Source organism: Larus michahellis, chromosome 6 (assembly GCF_964199755.1).
Source record: "Larus michahellis chromosome 6, bLarMic1.1, whole genome shotgun sequence".
Classification (NCBI taxonomy): domain Eukaryota; kingdom Metazoa; phylum Chordata; class Aves; order Charadriiformes; family Laridae; genus Larus; species Larus michahellis.
In genome coordinates, this window is record NC_133901.1 from 4,723,018 (window position 1) to 4,740,048 (window position 17,031).

Consider the following 17,031-nt stretch of genomic DNA (forward strand, 5'->3'; position numbering starts at 1 on the left):
TGTGTATTTTGCATATGATGAGAGAAGAGTCGGATTCCGTTGCTCCCCCCTTCCATCTGCGAAATCCCATCGCATTTGTCAAAAAACACACAAGTTGTGGAATGTTGAGAAACATTTTCTGCAAAAAGTAGGGACAGGCGAAAAAGCTAAAACAGAGATACTTTATACAGTAGAAGAACCAGACAAGCACTCTTTAAAATTTTTTGATGGAAAGTCAGCTTATAAGATTTTCTTCATTTAAATTGCTCCCGCACCCCTGCCCCAGCGGCCACAAACCTTCTGCCAGGAGAGACCCGTCCTGGGGGCAGCACCGCACGTGAACCCCCAGAACAGGGTTAAACCTCACTTGCTCTACAGAGCCAGAATAGATATGTAATTAAGACACCTAAAAAAAAAATTATATATATATTTTTTTTTTACATGTACATGTATAAAATTAATAGAAAATAACTCTCCTGAGGACAGAAGAGGAGGAAAGTCGACAGATCCAATCTGCCGTCCCCATATACTTGCTAACTTGAGTACAAAACCTCCTCTCAGCATCCGAGGCCAGTCCAGGCACGGGGCCAAAGCTTTGCATTTCCCTCCCCAAGTGAAAGGGCAGATCTCTGACTGCCACGTCGCCAACCCCCAGCCAAAAAAGCAGCACCTCAGCCCTACCCACAGTCTTGCAGCTGCAGTAAAACCACGTCACTGCCCGTAACGAGGATTTATCCAGTTTGCTCAAAAGTGGTATTATCACAACTCAGGTAAACTCAATCATACAAGAGAGCATACTGTAATATTTGCTTATATTTCATTTAGAGTACACTACAGCATCTTAAATGATGGCAGGGCCACAAATAATACACTCGATCTACTTGCAAACTATTCCCTTCATTACTGTTTTCATTGTCTTCACATATCCATATTTTCTACCTCCCAACGCCCACATTTCAGAAGATGCTACAACCACTTATCCACTCTCCTTTGTCCCCTTACACTAACCCAACAATTCAGGATGCACTGAAATGAATACATTGCAGTCTAGAAAAATCTACGGAAGGAAGAAGGGAAGGGAGAAATAAGGATTTATTAAGACAGACGAGAAAGGACCCAGACCTGCTAGCAGGGACAACACTGCAATAGTCTAGACGGTCGGAGAAACTGAAAAACTTTTTACAGCAACTTTTTAGAGGATAATATCATTCTGTTTGACTGCATGATCAAGAAATGCCAAAAGGAAGTGAAACCGTTAATGTCTAACTTCAGTGTTTTATACAAACAAATATTGCCTTTACAGTAACATAGCGGCTCTCACACATCCACTGAAGCAACCTATTCAGACGCATAAAAATTAAAGTGTAGCCGTCTTGTACGTTAAATAGATTGCGGTTACAGAAGCATCTGAATGACCTGACTCTTATGTTTAAGCCAGAAGTGGCTGCTGTGGAAGAGATCGGAGACCCTTTTGGTTGCGCTCGGTCAGATTGACTAATTTCCACCCCATCACCATTTCCTGCCCATGGAACAAGGCAGCTGGAACATCTGGACAAGAATGTCCAGCTCTGTTAACCGAGAGGGGAAAGGGTAAAGATAAAACACCGCACACATGACAGCTTGTAGAGAGAGACACTTAAATTAGTTAACGAGAGCGTTCCTCTCCATTTCAGATACCCAATTAGTCGTGGGCATACAGCACCCCGGCTGCTGCTCGCGATGCACGCTGACCTGATGAACGAGCTTCAAATCAGCAACAAGACGTTTGCGCTGCACGTCTAACAAAGTCGCAGAGGATGTTTATCTTTCACGCGGTCATTAAAAGCCCCAGTGAACTTAATAAGCAATAATAAAGATCTGCTAGAGCAGCATATGGAGTTGAAAAATAAATATGTGCAGAGCAGATGCAAACAAGTTAATTTTGCCACCAGCTGACATGCAAGAAACAAGGATTAAGGCTGACTGTACGTAAGTGTGAGCAGTATTAACAACTTGGATCACTTTTGTCCGATTTTACACAAAGATCTGCAGAACTTTTGCTGTGTTGAAAATCTCAGAATTTTACTTTTTCCCTCTTTAGCCATAAGATTTCTCGTCTATCCATTATGGTCAGCTATCAATAACGTAACCCAACCCACATGTTCCATACCAAGGCCTCTAAGACCGTGGTTGTAGACCTTCATGAAGAAAAACTCGAACACAATGTAGTAGGAAAAATGCAATGAGCCATAAGCCGCTACCTTGTTATGGCACTTTACCTTCCCAGCGTGGTAGGACCAGCTTCGTGCCACACGGGACTCTGCCAGAGTCATGCAGCAAGATGTCACCCATGTCTCTGGGGACAAAATCCACAGGACATTTCTCACTTCTGAACATTAAGACACTAGTACCTCAACAACATTTGAAATTAACCAGAATGTGAAATACGAAGTCATTTTGGTTTGGTCCTTTAGGGGTTTTTGTTTGTTTGTTGGGTTTCTGTTGTTGTCGTTTTGAGGTCTTGCTGAACTAAAATGTAACGTAGTTTTATAACAAATAAGCCCAGAGGACAACATACAAATAGAAAGTTATCTAATGAAGCAACATGGGTATGAGCTACCCACCTGCTTAAGGGTAAGTGACACACAAAAGTATCAGAAAATGATGCTTCACTTTCACTTGTTCTGAGAGTTACTTTCATCAGTATCACCTGAGACCAGGAGAGCAGCTCCAGTAACTTAATTCACTAACTTCTGATTAGGCAACAGTGAGAAAACGACTGTGTCAAAACAACTCAGACTTATCAATGTATCAACATATTCATTGAATTGCTATAAAATTAACTCTTTATCCTCAAAACATCCCACATACATTTCCCGCCAGTACAAGATAGGCTTGAACCTTTCAGAGCAGAGCCGAACGCCTGCAGGGTCACGGTGCACAAAGCGAGCAGCAGATCACTCTTTCAGCTATCAAATCATTTTTGCACCTGATCCAGAAACTTAAATGTTGGTAGACTCCGGAGATTATACAGGGGATTATTCGCGACACTGGTGCCATTTTCTCTCCTTCTCCAAACCACATAAGGTCACTCATTGAAGAGGAGACAACGTATAGGCATGCTCAGGTATCAACACAAACATAGTGAAAGCACCATTCTCTAACAAACTGACAATTTAGACTGAAAGTTATGATTTATTTTGAATTGAAAGATTATTTTTTGCCGGCCCTTTCTCTTGCCCATAGATACCAAGAACCTTCCGGCAGCTCAGCCTGCCCTTGGGTTAGTCTCCAAGTATAGCCCGTTCACAGTGCTGTAAGCCACCTGCAGCTGTCCAATCTTGCCACCTCTGTGCCCTAACGTCCCCTCTTATACATGGCATCCAAAACACGAGGCCACCTCACTACGTTTCCTATTTCTCATTTCCTTCCCTATCACTCTTGATCCATGAACGCCCTTACCGAGCAAGCCAGAAACCTCCTGACCCATTCCTCAAAACCCGCTTTTGAGGACACCTGTGGATTTTTCTCTCCCTGCACGAATGGCTGGCAGGTACCACCAACAATGACTCAACCTATGATCCAAAAGCAGTGCCCTGTGGTCCTGCTAGGTCAGACAGCTTCAACTCTTCTGAAGAACTCCAGGACCATATACCACAGCTTTCCTGTGTCATTTGTACCCACCTGGAAGCCAAGACACAGCCACCTGGCTGTCAGGCTGGGCACACCCCCACTACACATGTGGATGGACACGTTCTGCCCATACGACAGCCTCTCGTCCACATGCCTGCATTTTTAGTCATGCGAAGGCCACACGTCACACCCACTGCGTGAACAAGAGCATGAAGCAAAAGGGAAGAGGACAGAAAGGAATGCAGCGTGCCACAAACACAGATCCGCAGCCCCTCCCTCGCCCACATCTGAAGCATTCAAGAAAAGCCAGCAAAAAGCAAGCATTGTGCCAAATTAAGTATTGTGCACGTCGCTGCTCAGCTCCTCAGACACCCAAGTGTCAGACAGCTCAGGGGGGACACTTCTTCTGCAACACCAAACGTGGCACCCCAAGCCTCCGGTCTGGAGCGCGAGAGCAGCAGTAACCTCGCTGCATGGCCGAGGATCACCTTTAACAACCCTGCAACCAACAGGCAAACATAAATCATGTGGAGATATAATTAAAAGGAAAACCCTGTCTTAGTATCGGAAACCATGGGCGGTTAATGAATAAGCGTGCTGAAGAAAGGATGGGCAAGTGGGACACTGAGAAAAGCAGACGTCCTAGGAATGAGAGATCTCATTGAAGCAGAAGCCAATTCTATAAAAATCCAGTGTAAGAAACAGTTGTTTTCTTTAATTTGCTTTTCTTTGAGATGCCACATCTTCTAACGCTTTCCAGCACTAGAAAATAAAGACATGTAGCTCCCCCCCCGCCTCCCCAAAGGAGGCTTTGAAAACAAATTTCGTAGTTAACCTGCCAAAGCAGAAGACATGACAGCAGCCCTCTGCCCAGCTCAGGGGATGACTCAGTGGAAACTAGCCCTCAAAAAACGTGTTGTCATCCTTCAGTCACTGCAACTGAATAGGAACGAATTTCTCGCCTTAAAAGCCGTAGCTTCTAAGGCAGCCACAGTTAAAGACAGCATTGTATACTAGAGGAGCAGCACCAACATGTTTTGGTGGAAAATGACAGCTTACCTTTTTATTAGTTGTATTAAACATTGAAAAACAGAGGTAGAAAGTATCTACTGGAGTTAGACTATAAAATCATTTCCTTGGAGCTTTAGAGTATCTCACAAAAGAACAGGATAGTTAAGTAAAGTGGATTAAGAACCGGGGAAAGCAAGACCAACATTTTAACTGTTTAAGCCAACCAAATACACAAGTCAAAGCAAAACATCAGCCACGTAATCATCCTGCTCCAAGAACAGAAGAACGCACACATGCATGTGTTCTGTTGGATCTCAAACTTGCATCCAGTTGAAAGAGATCTAGAAGAATCAGGTCCGTGGTATACATTTTTTCCCCCCCCCACTTCACTCTAAGCCATTATTCCTGATACTAAAACATCAAATGAAAGGCAAAATACTAAGTCACACGGAACAGTCAGGCAAGCCCAAGCTGTGCTTTTGCTTTTCAATCTCCCCACCTCTATCGGTACTTGCAGACAAAAGCCACTATTCAGGCTTTTGAGTTCAGGCATTACACACCCCGAATAATCCACAACCTCTGCCGTTCCGACTGTGTCGCTTCTGCTCCGTTAATTTATTCTAGTAGAGCGATGCTTCTGTTTGCCATACGTTTGCTAACAACAAGACACTGAAAGCAATTCTTTCTCCTCTGTGAGCTGACATTACACGAGTCTGCAAGAAACACAGGCTCACCAGAAGGAAACTCATTCAATGCTCTCATTATCCACAAACGCTATCATCTTCTTTTTCTCTGCTGCATTATTCCACATCAATAAATAAATAACGAGCAAAGAGCAATGCATAATACTTAATAACATACCTACACCCGCTCAAGTGTCAGCAAGCATAAGGTCACTTATGGTATATGAATTGCCATTGAATAGGCAAGTACTTCCACAATAAAGGCGACTTATGAAGCAGAATAAATTCTAGCAGCTAGCTAATTTTTACACTAAAGAAAAACAGTAAGGTGATCCTGAAACAAATCAGGACAACTCTAGTCCCATGCCGTTTCTGCTACCAAGGTCCAAAACAGTCACACCATCTTACTTCACTGCAGGTTTGGACTTGACTAAGGAATCATGCAGAAATACCTGCAGCAAAAGGCAACACTGGGATTTAAGAATATAAATGTTAGCATTTTATTCATGGGTGAGTGGGGAGCAGGGAGCAACCATGTAAAATCGACACAGCTGCACAGAGGCTGAGAGAACTAGCTACAAACTAAGCAGAACACACTTGATATTTTGGTAGTTTCAGTTCAAAGCATGGGGAAATCTGTCCACAACATCCCAAGGATCTTTGAGGGTGGCGAGGGTCATTTAAAATTGTTGCTTACTGAAGTTTTTATTAACAGCCTCTTGAGAGCAATTTCTTTTTTCTCTTTTCAAAACATTCCATATGAAACATTCCTGAAGGCATGAAGTAGATGTTTAAGTACATCTATATACACACATTCTATTATTAGAGTCCTTTGCAAGGACCTAATAATAGAAATGCCTATAATTACGTATAAGGCAATTACAAGACTTACATACAAAGCATGCTTTAAGGTCTGCGTGTTGCTGACACAGAATAGCTATACACTAAGTCAGCATCCAGAAATCAGACAAGCCTATCGTCTTCATTGCCAGAGGATTCGAGTGTTTTGATTTCAGTTATCCTAAATCCAACCAAAAAAAAAACCATACCAAAACGCAACAGCAGAAACTTCGCTCCTGAATGCACGTTGTTTCTCTACTGAACAGCTTCTAGAAGAACTAGAAGCAGATGCCAGAAGAAGCAAATGCCACGTATCAGCATTAGCTGTAATCTTTGTCCTCTTCAAAAAATAATATGAACTATATACTCAATTACTTTGGAATTGTTTGTTGTTTCATATTACATAAATAACATTATACATAGCTGCAGTTTAATAAGCAGAGTATCCAAATGGTAACTTTCAGTATATAGCACCATTATAAACTGTCACCACTAGAAACACAAATAAGGAAAGTTTCTCATACAGTTGGTGTTGGAGTTGGCTTTTTGGTCTGTTATCTGCTAATAAACAACACAATTTACTTGTAAACAAAGAATTCCTTAGATCAAACGCAGAAAGCACGTCACTGGAGAAGCAGCATGTTTTAACCTCTAAGCTCAAGGCAAGCCATCCTTTCCCAATTAAAAGCACCGTGAAGATTTGCCCAAAGCCGCACTACCTGGGACCTCCAGGGAATATTCCCGCTCAGGAACAGACTTTAACACAGACTACGCTTTCCTCGTGTACTTGCTCAACAGCACCGTCATTTTTCATCCAGAGCAGAGCACAGATTTAACATCCGCAGCAGCATTTCTGAGAGGCGACTAATCTCGCCAACACTGCTACAAATTCCACAATAAGTCACGTTTAATTAGTTTGTGCTTTTTTCTCGGCTGGCTGTAATCCAGCGGGGGGCAGGGGGAGCTTCCAACTTTAATTTTGCAAAGAGGAGCTTAGAATAGATCAGTAAAAATGCAAACTACCGCATCCCCACTGGAAACTGTTTGGAGAGTTATCTGCTTGCTGACAGCCCAACATTCCTGCCTGTAGATGGCCTGTTACCGTTGTGTATCCAGCGTCTCCTATTTCCACTGCCTTGTTTGAAGAACTTCCCTCTTCCCACATACCTTCCATCTCCAGGGACGGATCACACAGGGACACTAAACCTTGGCCGTAAACAACATGACTTTTGATATTCCAGTTTCTAAAGGATCCCCCACCGCTCAACTGCTGCCGTTCAGCAGCGCAGAGAAGATCACGGAGGCACAAGTCCTCTGGGCAACTGGTTTGAGGAACGCTTTGCCTCGCTGGTATTTTGCACAGCTGAGATTTACACAGGGTTCTGCTGGCTTCCTCTGCTATTTATTTTATTTGCTGTACACTAAAGGCTATTGCAAACAAGTGGGACTCGGATAACTTGCAGTACACTGCACAAAACCATCCCGATGCATCGGGACACTCGATTTCCAGACTCAGCACCCGCTATCACAGCATCCTTGGTGGAGAGACAGGGATGTCCTCCCGCTTCCCACAGGTCACCCCATCTTCCCTCACGTCTTTCCTTTTGAGAGGAGTGGAAAACTATATTGAGAAGAAAAGCACTGTGGAGAGTTAATGTCTTTTATTCAGCTGCACAAGGGCTCTGGCACTTTTATGTAATTATATGTAGGAATGAAGATACTCACACTACAAACATTTATTCATACTGCAAACTTTGCTTCCGCACTAGCGCTCACCAGACTGACAACCTACATTTTTGAGGGGAAACCCAATTACACTAATTAGAAAGTTCATGAATACAACCGCACACATGCAGAAGTTTGCTGCATGTTCTGTATATATTTTCTTGCACAGATTCATGAATTGTAGAAGTTTAACGGCCCTTAACCACTTCTCTCTCTCATCAGAGAACTTAATGGAATCTATAAAGTGAAATGAAAAAAAACTTACATTCTCTGCTAAGAAAGAGGTTTGATGCAGAAATCTTCTTTCAGTTCAGCAAATACCATATGTAGGGGAAAAAAAAAAAAAGTGCCAGAAAAAACACACGTCAGATTGGAAGTTACACACTTCTCCGAGAGTAAAGATAAAAAGCTTGCAGTATGGGGTTACGGCTCCGAGCTTCTTGGCTGTAGTAGAATATCAGCTTATTTTGGATGCTAGCTTTCTTCATTTCTTATCCTTTGTCCAACTATAGGCTAACAGTATGAAAAACCCCTCTCATCGCTGTCCCAGCAGTGACCTCAAACCCAAACCAGATGTGTCCCAATGGTTTAAAAAAAAAAAATAAAATTAAAGAATTGTAGAATATATCAACTTCCACAGAGACTCATCCCTGAGCTACATTATAAGCATAAACTAACTAAAAGATACTGAGTGGGAAGAATAATATGCGATGCTTCTGGGGCAGCAGACATTTCTGTCACAGCAGGGTCCCGATACAACCACAAAGCACAACTGCTTTAAAACTAACGAGAGGGAACCACAAAGTGCTGAAGATTAGGGAGAAAAGCACTAACAGACCGCTTCTGTGCGAGACCTGAAATGACCCCAGGAACACCGCCAAGAATCATTTTCTTACTGGTAGCACCGGCAGCATGTTCTCTTACTGCTGAGAAAGACACACGGGCCGCAGGTGGGTGAGACCACCGATGGACCAGGAGAGATGAGCAAGATGCCTCCATCCATAGGAGGAAGCTCATCACTGACTCCCCAGGTTGATGGAAGCAATGCCTTTATCTGGATTTCCAGCCAAGCACACACCATGTCATCCACGTCCAGACCAGCAGATTCCCATCAGAAAGGAGCAGAGCCCCAGACCCGTACAAGCACCAAGATACTGCCGAGCTTGGCAGTCTCGACCTTTTTTTTAAGTGAGCTTAGCTGCAAAAAAGGTTGAGAAATAGCGTTCTAGACTTAAAAATGCGTGCAAGTTTGAAATCCCATTACCTAGCACATTGTTAAGCTCGAGTTAGACTGGTTTGGCACCTTTCAGGAACGTACTGGTTGAGCCCTGGGTTCTGCAGGGTAAGCGGTTAGGGGATACAGCACATGCGATTAAGGCACAGGGAACCGGGATACCTGAATTCTGTTCTCACAAACCTAGCACCGAGTTCAAATAATAATAATAAAAAAAATAAATCCAAAATAACCAAAACACCAGCAAACAAGAAACTTCATTTTTTCCATATCTCATTTTCCCCATCTGTGATGGGGTAACTACCACTTTATGGAGTCAGGCCAGTACTTTTAGGTACTCACACAAAGAAACGCAAATGAAAAACGAAATTACTAATATGGAGAGAGGCAGGCTTGTCCCCCCCCCTTTTATTCTACAAATATAGATGGGATAAACGGTTCATTACATTTAACTTCAAGCCGCACTACCTTAGCCAAAACCTTATTTAAATAGAACATTTCTGAGAACCGGGAAGGGCGGGGGAAAGGCAGAGGGGAGGGATGCAGATGTGGTCTTAACCTAAGAGAGGTTAAGCTTTTAAAAGACTTTTTTCTTTTTTCACTCCGTCTCCTGGTAGCATGCCATTTTAAAAAGGTGTCTGGCAAGCAAAATAAAAAGTTTCCAGGGTTTTCCTTCCCAAAGCCGCCCTCAGCCAAGAGCCGGGCGGGGAGGACGGGGCCGGCAGAAGCCGCTGGCGCCTTTTCTCCAGCTTTTTCTCCAACATTCCCCCTGGATCCAGACATTTTGGGTGGAAGAGGAGGAGCCCCCCCACACACACACACCCTGGGATCTTCACCTGCCCGGCATCCCCCGGCCGGGCAAGCGGGGCCGCTCTCCCCGCCGGCTCCCGGGCACCCACCCGCCTCCTCCCGCCCCACGGGCACGGCTCCTCCGGGGGGGGGGGGGGGCGGTGGAACCGCCGCCAGCCGCACACCCACGCGTGTCACCGCCGTCCCCACCACCCACCTCCCCCCGCATTTTTGTGTCCGTGGCCCCCCCCGGCCCCGCAGCCGCCACGGGGCGGCGGCGGACGGAGGCGGTGACAGCGGCCGGGCCGGCCGCCCCTCGGGATCGCCGGGCGGTGCTGGAGGGCCCGTCCCGCCGCCAGCCCCTCGCAGGGCCGCGGCGGGGCTGCCCCCGCCCGCCCCGAGCTCCCCGCCGAGGGGGCAGAGCGACCGAGCGGGGCGCCGCCGCCACCGGGGACCGGAGAGGATGGACGGGGAAAGACGGGCAGCGAGAGAAACTTTCCGCCCCGTCCCGCCGCCGAACAAAAGAGCAGAGACCGGGAGCGGCGCCTCGGGGCGGGGGGGACGCGGCTCCCCGGGGCTGCCCACCGAACCGAGCCGAGCCGAGCCGAGCCGAGCCGAGCCGAGCCGAGCCGAGCCGAGCCGAGCCGCGGGGCTCCCCGCCCGGCTACCCCATTCCCCCGGCGCGTCCTTACCTGGCGGAGGGGTGTTGCGGGGCGGCGGGCTGGGCCGGGCGCGGCGGTGAGTCCCGGCTAGCTGGAGCGAGTGCCAGGAGGGCTCGGCGGGGATTCCGCCATGTCAGTGATGTCGGCACCACATGGGGCCCGCCGGCGGCCCACGCTACCGCGCACTCTGGAGTAGAGGCTCCCGCCGAAAAGCCGGCTGAGGCGGGCGGGCGGGCGGCCCTGCTGCCCCCGCCCCGCCGAGCCGCCGCTCCGCCCCGCCCCGCCCCGGGACGGCCCCGCAGCCACCGCCCCGGCCCGGGCGGGGGGAGCCGTGAGGGGCCGGGGCGGGTCCCGGCCGCTGCCCAGTCAGGCGGCGCCGCATCGCTGTGAGGCCCCGCTGGCGGCCCGCGCCCGGCACCTCGCCGTTCCCCTCCCCGAGCTGCCGTTTCGACTCGTCCGCCCCCGGTTGCTCACGATTCATGCGTCGGTGCTTACTGCCAGGTATTGCCCCTGGAACATAAAGCGCCCACCGAGCCTGCCTCCCGCCCGTCAGCGGCCTCCAGGGTCCGGGCAGAGGTTGGTCCCAAAAATGCCATTTCTGACAGGGGAAGTCCCTCGTCCAGATAGTTTAAGGCTGGGATCTGGGTATGGTTCCTACGCGGTCCTGTGTGTCAGAGTCATGGAATGGTTTGGGTCGGAAGGGACCTTAAAGCCCATCCAGTGCCACCCCCTGCCCTGGGCAGGGACACCTCCCACCAGCCCAGGTTGCTCCAAGCCCCGTCCAGCCTGGCCTTGAACCCCTCCAGGGATGGGGCAGCCACAGCTTCTCTGGGCAACCTGGGCCAGGGGCTCACCACCCTTACACCAAAGAATTTCTTCACAATATCTCATCCAAATCTCCCCTCTTTCAGTTTAAAAACATTCCCCCTCATCCTATGGCTCGCCTCCCTGATCCAGAGTCCCTCCCCATCTCTCCTGTGGCCCCTTTAGGGACTGGAAGGGGCTGGAAGGTCTCCCCGGAGCATTCTCTTCTCCAGGCTGAACACCCCCAACTCTCTCAGCCTGTCCTCACAGCAGAGGGGCTCCAGCCCTACCAGCATCTCCGGGGCCTCCTCTGGACCCACTCCAACAGGTCCCTGTCCTTCTTATCTCGGGGGCCCCAGAGCAGGACCCCGCTAGGGGAGTACCTAGGGGGAAACTGTCCTCCTCTAGGCATCTGCTGTCGGTTGCTGCAAAGGCAAGACACCGATCTAGAAGAACCCTGGGTCCCATTGGTGTGGTCATTCCTATCTGTCCATCAACTGGGAGTGAGGAGGAGAAGTTTTAGGCAACGTTTTTCAGAGATGCTCTGACATATTAAATTGATGCATCCCAAAAGAAGAGAAGTTTATCCCCTGGCTCTGGAAGAAAGCCCCGAGGAACCACGGTGGTCATCTACCTCCCAGCACTGCATCCAAGCAATGTGGGAATCATGACTAGAGCTTTAATCTGGTTACAGGAAAAGCTTAAAATAGGACCTGGCCTCACCCACACCACAGATCACAGCCACGCTATGAAGGGTCTTTTGATCTGGCCATAGTCCTTTGGGTAGCTAACCTTCCTCAGCAAAAGCTCATCACTGTACCACTTGTGCTCTGCCTTCTCTCCATCACTATATTCTTCAATGTTATTTTTCCTTACAGCTTTTCTCAGCGGTTGATCTACTTTATCCACCAGAGCAAGGTTTCCTTGCAGAAGCTAGAAAACCCCACGGAGTCTCAGGCAGCCCAGGTGTATTTTCATCAGCTTCCATTAAAATATCAACAGAAACATTTTTTTCCCATAGGACTCCTTGATGTTCGACTTCTTGTTGAAACTCACGCTACAGAAAAATGGGTTTGGCATAAAAGTTTGGTAAAAACAAAACATCATGCCCAGCTAGGCTGTTTTGTTGGGTTTTTTTTCAAGTGATCAAAGCACAGAAAAATGAAAATAAAATTATCTGAAATAGGTAATTTCTACAAAAATAAATAATCAATATTTTCCCGTGGGAAAGATTTTTCAATGTAAAATGGTCAGCCAGCACTGAAGTATTGTTCATCGTTAATTGCAAAAACTTTTGTAATGAGTAAAATCTAAAAGTAGAAAAATGTTTTGTTTTATTAGTGACCCAAAACACGCAGACTTTTTGATGATCCTGGATTGAGTTACGGAGTCAGATGAGATTAATTATTCACTAGGGTGGTAAAGCCTTTACTTGGTCCTGCAGACAGTTTTGTGAAGGAAAAGACTGAGAAAAGGGACAGAGGGAGGGAGTGAAGACATTGCTTTAGAAAGGAAAAAAAGTCACTGACCCGAGTTGGGAAATGACAAAAAAAGATACAATTTAAATGGAAGAGTAAACAAAACCAAACCAAAGAAAGCAAAATGAAAAGAAATGGAGGAGAAGAAGGAAATGAAACACAGGACTGATTTGTAGCTTTTCTGTCAGATGAGCCAGAGGAAGGTTAGGTCTGAGCGTGTTCCCATTTGGAGAGTCAAAACAGAGGCCCTGGGCACAGGGATATCTCCAGTCTTGCCTGAAACCGCACAAGTGGCCATACTCATGAAAAATCGATCAATGGCAGCCTGGGCTTGGAGCAAACGCCTGCCTTCTCCTTGGAGGACTTTCTATTCAGCCGCTCTGCCCTGACGAACTGGAAGAGCAGATGTGGTTCACAGCAACTGTGAACTGGTTCCATGGAAATTGAGCATGGCATACAAATCGAGGGAGAGGGCAGGGGAGAGTGGAGCAAGGACCACTTTTCCTCAGAAAGTTCGTACATAACGTACATAACGGTAATTTCTTTAATGGTTTATACCCTGAGCCAGCTCATCTAGGAAGGGCATTAATCAGATCAGGAGGAAACGTCATCGTTTGCCCCTGGAAAAGGAAAAGGATTAGGTTAAGTGGTGACACAGCAGGAATGGACCCTGGAGAAAATGACTGACCTAAACTGTCATCCAAATAAATACAGACCGAAGCCATGAACTTAACTTTTCTGTTTTGATGAGTCTGGGTTTTTTTTCAATAACATGCATATTTTTCTTTTATCACGGTGAGATCTTTCTGTTTATTCAGGAAGCAAGTGGCGTCAGAAACGCAATAGCGCGTCTCATCCGGCTCCCTTCCCACGTGTGCCTGTTGCAGAGGAGTGGGATGAAGGGATGATGCTGTCTCCGTCTTTGTCCTTTCTCTTGGATCCGTGTCCCCAGGACAGTCATTCCCAAGCTGCAGATGCACCAGAACCAGGCAGAAACCCCCAGCTCCTCTCCAGCAGGAATTGTTTAGCCATCACACAGTAACACTTTAAGCACTAGTGACTGGGGCTGGATCCAAACCAATTCTAAATCCCGTATTCTGCCATCATCCCTGTCGGCCTTCCTGTCCCATTTGGTGACAAATTCCAGAGGGAAGCCTGTGCAAACTCTGTCCCTACAAGCAGGATGTGGCCTCGGAGATCAGACACCATTGACAAGGCTGCGAAGACGGTCTTTATTCTCACAGGATACTTTCCCTCAGGTTTCTGGTCGGTTTCGAGTTAAACTTTTACTGTTCCCACAAGCTGCATGTTCTGTATTCCGGAGGGCAGGCAGGCTGAGATCTTGGCATCGGTGCTGTTTGACAGTATACAGAGAATGCTTTGATTGATTTATTTGCTGAATACTGGTGGTTTTTTTCCCCTGGGGTGTACCGCCCTCAGTCATTTTTAATACCACGTAGCACCGGTATATAGGGTGGGTGGTTCTGCTCGAACACTGGCTGGACTGTGGCCGCAGGAGTTTTCTCTCCATGTGCATTATTACGGCTCTGAGCATCTGTAGGGTGGACTGGCTCCGGACTCGGTCTCTAACGGGTTGCATTTACCCATAGCAAGAGCTCCAGGCTCAGGCTGTTACTCTGAGGGCCAGCAGCATCTTGGATGGAGAACGAGAGACGAACTTGGCAAAAACCACCTTCGGTGACCCCTCGGCAGGCTGAGAGCGGGCACTGCAGCATTCCTCACCCGGACCTCGCTCTGCCAGGGAAGGAATCTGCGAGGTGGGAAGGGCAGGATGCTCAGAGCAAACGACTGGGTCTTCTCCTTACCAAAACATCTGGAACAAAATGATGTAGCGCCTCTCCTCCCTCCCCCTTGTGATCGCGTAACTTACACTTTCCACAGAATAAAGAAGGGACTACGTATTCTCTTTTTTCTTGGTAATAAACCCTTTCGGGGGCCCTTGTCTTTTTATGTATCATAAACCATTAAAGTTAGTGCAATTTGAACAATTCGGTACTGAAAATCATACAGTCCTATCTGGTCACGGTAGTCTTCTCTCACTCTTTTATCTGAAAAAATGAAAGCTAAAGGCAGATTAGATTGTACAGATTAAAAGATATTGAATTCCTTCAGTCTTTACAATGTTTTATTTTCTAGATACTGCCCGCGGAGACTGGCACAAGCAAGAAGATCTGGGTAAGCACAGTTCGTAGTTCATAACGGTCACTTTTTCTGCAGGGAATCCAAAATTCTGCAGGACGGTCTTTTTAAATAACTAGGGCATGTAAACATTAGCACGAACCAGGATTTCTATCTGTACCTCTCTATTTAGAGGAAATGAATGCCAGTTATTCACTGAGCATATATTCATGTTTTTGCATTCATGAACTGACCGAGTTTGGGGAGCCGTTTGTATTCATGGTATTAATTAGAAGATTTTTCCCTTTTTAGGACACAGGTCTGTATTTCCCATGCTCAATAACACGTGCAGAAACTAAGCTCCAAAAAAATCTTATTCTTGGGATAAGATCAAAGGACTAATTGCTGTAAGATTCTGAAATAAAAATTATCTGCCTCTCTTGGTATTGGAGTGCACGGTAACTTTGCATTGCCCATCAGTCTGTGATAAAACCAGTTACCTACTGGACATCCTTTTATTATGTTTAATGGGCAGGTCCTTAATTTGGTCTTTGAATCTCTCAGACTACTACTAAGCAATAAATACGCACAGTCAGACTCGGCTAGAAGTCACAAAAGACCCAGGGACTTCACCAGGAGCTAGAAGAGGCCCTCTGAACGCCAGTGCCATTATTCTAAAGCTGTGATTTCTGACACAACAGTTGTTGTTGTTTGTCAGGGATATTATTCTATTAGTTGTTTCTTAAGCTTTACAAAGGCATCATGGAAAGAAAATGTTCCTGTGGCCCTCCCTTCCATGGGAAGCACCATTGTCTTTGTAATTTGTCTGCTTGCAAGCTGAGGACTTACACAGGGCATTTTTGACATTTTTTCATCTACGTTGGTTTTATAAGTTTAAATAAGTTCCCATCTGCCAAGAGCTTCCAAAGAGCATTGGCACTTAACCAATGCAAGAAGCTTGCCATGAAGATGACACACCAGTTATGCTTATTCCAAACAATAACTTCTGACCACTTCACCAGAAGAAAAGACTCTCATTTATTGTCTCATAATCACGCATCTCTGCAGTGTTAGTTCCAGTTTTGCCAATGAGAAGGATGTTCCTTTGATATTTTACAAATATTTCAGTTAGATCTCCTTAACACTGTGCAGTTCTTTGGCTCGTTACGTTTGCTTTGGTTTTGTTTTGTTGAAAGCTCTTGTTTCAGTTCATGCTCTAAAGAAAACAAAGCAGTATTGCTCGCATTGTTAAAGCCAAAAGTAGGGCCACAGAAAAAAAAATAATAAATGTTCTTCTTGGAAGATTTTGTAGATTGGTATTCATGAAACAGCTGGAGATGAAACATACAGCACTAATCCTGTCCAGTTGCTCCTGGTCATGTTGCACATTCAGGAAATTCATAATTAGGTGGTTATATCCCCAGTGTTTCCCCTGCAGCACTCTTTACAACTAGCAATTTATCTTCCATCTTCTTGTTAAAAAAAAAAACAAAAACCAAAAACCAACAAAAACACAACTACAAAGGAAGAAGTGGGGGAGCAAATACAAGCAGGAATGACTTAAAAGATCCTTAATAGTTTGTTCTCACTGGAAAAAAGAATTAAAAATCAGATGTTGTCATTTCTGCACATACCAGCAAACTTCTGCTGATCCATTGCCCTTTTCTATCACAGCCCTTTTCCTCTCCCCTGTATCTCCTTCCTCTTCACAGGATTTATTTTGCCAGTTAATTTTTTCTTTTTCCTTGCCAGTCATGCACCCCCTTTCCTGTAAAGGGCAGCCACACCTGACAAGTCAGAAATAAACACTTTAGTAAGTAAACATTTATTTTTCTTTCCTCATGGAAGCACTATACATGGGGGTTTTGTTCCTACCTCCCTCCGAGGTTTCTAGTGAATTCCTAAGTAGTTTCTGCTCTTTATTTTGACTTCTGTAGTGGTACCATGAAAGCCTTTCCCTGCACACTGGGAATCCTCATACCGCATGCTATAGACAGTGTTTTGTTAAAAATTCGTGTTCATTTTAAATCAATCAGTGTACAACTTGAAGGATTTATCTTCTTTTCGTAGCTTTC

At 46.1% G+C, this 17,031-nt stretch overlaps 1 protein-coding gene across 1 annotated transcript in view; it reads right to left on the minus strand.

The window, feature by feature from the left end:
- Window positions 1-10,817, minus strand: part of FNDC3B (fibronectin type III domain containing 3B) — a 213,828-nt gene extending 203,011 nt beyond the window's left edge. The window contains exon 1 of the mRNA XM_074590212.1: window positions 10,566-10,817. The gene's annotated coding sequence lies outside the window, so the exon portion shown is untranslated. The remainder of the gene's footprint in view (window positions 1-10,565) is intronic.
- Between the last annotated feature and the right edge of the window lie 6,214 nt (window positions 10,818-17,031).